This window comes from Apaloderma vittatum, unplaced genomic scaffold, assembly GCF_000703405.1.
Source record: "Apaloderma vittatum isolate BGI_N311 unplaced genomic scaffold, ASM70340v1 scaffold21495, whole genome shotgun sequence".
NCBI classification, from domain to species: domain Eukaryota; kingdom Metazoa; phylum Chordata; class Aves; order Trogoniformes; family Trogonidae; genus Apaloderma; species Apaloderma vittatum.
The window spans coordinates 35,826-38,272 of NW_009716824.1; positions in this window are offsets into that span (position 1 = coordinate 35,826).

The window sequence follows — 2,447 nt, forward strand, 5'->3', positions numbered from 1 at the left end:
AGCTAAAAAGCAGGGATACCTGTCATTCTCCATCTCTGAGAGCCCCTAACTGCCAGACAGAAGAAGAGCTTGGACCTGGGAGCACGCGGGTTCTTAGGTGGCTTTTGGGGAGCACAAAGCAGCTTGTTAGGGGGAAGGTGTTTCCTGTGGGATGCTAAGGAGGACGAAAGGTCAGCCAGCCTTTCAGTGGTCCTAATTAAGGACCTCATGGTCTTTGATTAGGCTGACAGACACAGCCGCAGTACTGTTTGTACTCTATTTCAGTGACAGTAAGAGAACAGTGGCAGTGTTGAGATTCTCTAAGAGAATCACACTTTGAGGTTAAGTCTGCTTAGGAAGTAACATGTTGTGGATAGAGCCTGAGACTGGCAGTGTTTCCCATTGGGTTCAGCTCCATTGTCTCCACCGATGTCCTCTGCAGAAGTGCTTCGCCTTATTATACCTCACTTTTTTCACACTTGTCTTCATAAAAATAAAGACAAATAAATTTATCCCCCCCTGTGAAGCATTCTCACAAGATTGGGTTAAAGACATAATATTAGTGTAAGGTGTTAAGGTCATTACTATTCATTCAGTGAGCACATTCATGGAATGTTTGTTTAAACTGTGCCACTTTGCCTGATTAAACAGTCCGACATGAATGAAGCCACTCAGAGATGGATCTTTGGCCTGGTGCCACAGCCACCAAAGGTCAGAGCAAAAGCAAGTGGGGCTGCTCATTCCTTATGTTAAGGTACGGCACGGCAGTAAATGCTCATCAAAAATTAACATTCCACTCACAGGTAGGTGGCAAATGTATATAAGAAACCCAGCTTCCAGGACAGCGTAGTTTTCAAAAACCCTTGGTGACAGGAAAAATATTCAAAGTGGGAAGAAAAGAGATTAGCAGAAAATGTTAGGGACATTAACATACTTAGGATAGGTGGTGACATAAGCTATAGCTGAAACTGCATGAACAAATAAGTTTACTCATGTTTTCACACTAAAGCAATCTGCAAGTAAGTGTCCATACATGACTTCCTTTTGCTTAACTTCTCAACAAGTAGTTTGCTGACCACTCACTGGGGTTTTTTTGTCGTGGTTTTCCCTGGAGATCTTCTGAAATGCCTGGGAGAGCAATGGAGGTAGAGTTCTGGTGAACCATTGGTGAAATGGAGTCATGGTAGAGACAAAGCTGTGCAGACAAGTAAGGGCACATCTTTCAGAAGCTGTTAGGAAAGCAGATCTTTGCTGAGAGAATTGGCACGATATGGTGTGTGCCAGCCAATAACCCTGCAGAAGGGCAAGTTTGGAGAATTTAACCTGAGCCCACGCTAAGTTAGAGAATGGCTGGCTGGCACCACCACAGTGCCAGCAGCTATGAGTACTTTGGTAGGGAGTAATAATTTGTGCCTTTCTTCCCTGTAGCTAGAACTTGCAGTGGAGACTGTCACTGGGAGAGGCTTCTAGATAAAGCCTGGTCCTCTGAGTGTTGGGTGGCAGCAATAAACTTTCGCCGTTTCTCTATGCATCCCCGCTTAGAGCCCACAGACTCGCTGTGCTCCCACCACACAAAGCTCTGCTTTGTCAGCAAAAGCTGTCACTTCATCCACTTGCTCTGAGCCTCTTGGGATTTAAATACAGTTATTCTGCAAGTGCATTAGCAGCAAAGGGAGTCTACATATCTCCTCCTCCCACCCCCTCTTGCCCTCTTGACATAGGCCAGGACATACTTTCATCCTAGAGCCTCAAAGCTGATTTGCTATGTGAAGCGGCTCCAGTTTGATTTCTTTCTTGGACACATTCCCTGGCCTGACTTGGGTGCCCAGACTGTGTGTCGTAGGCTCAGCAGATCCCACCCAGACAGTGATTTAATCTGACAGTTATACTTATTCATGGTGACATCCTGGGCAGCCAGCAGCAGCACAGAATGTTCAAGCAGTGCAGGGAGGAGGAGGTGGGACGGACGGGTGCCACCACCGCATGCCAGAACCCACTGAACTCTCTGTGGCCGGCAAGAACCCTTCCTTTGCCTGCTCTTCTCAGGAAGGAGGTGGGCTGCCTTTCTACTCAGCATGTACTGGGCCAGCTGCTCCCCGAAGGGGCTAGTTAACAGACAGATACACAGTAGGCTCCCTCAAGCAGTGTGTTTGGAGAAGAAGGAGAGGAAAAAAAAGAAGTGCAAAGCAGTCAGCGTGATGGGGCTGTCACCTGGCTGCTCTTTTAGGGGATCACAAGTGTGCTATTAGCATGGAGAACTAGGACATTTTTCTTTGCTATAAGACACCCACTGCAAGTACTTCGTGAGAGACTGGGCTTGTAACTTGTTTTCACACAGAAGTGGCTCCCCGACAAAGTGAACAGCTGTGGGATCATTTGTAGTAGAGCCACACTGACTGTGCTGGGAGACGCAGGAATCCTGCACTCTTGAAAGAGCAAATGGAGCGTTTGCACACACATGCCCAAAA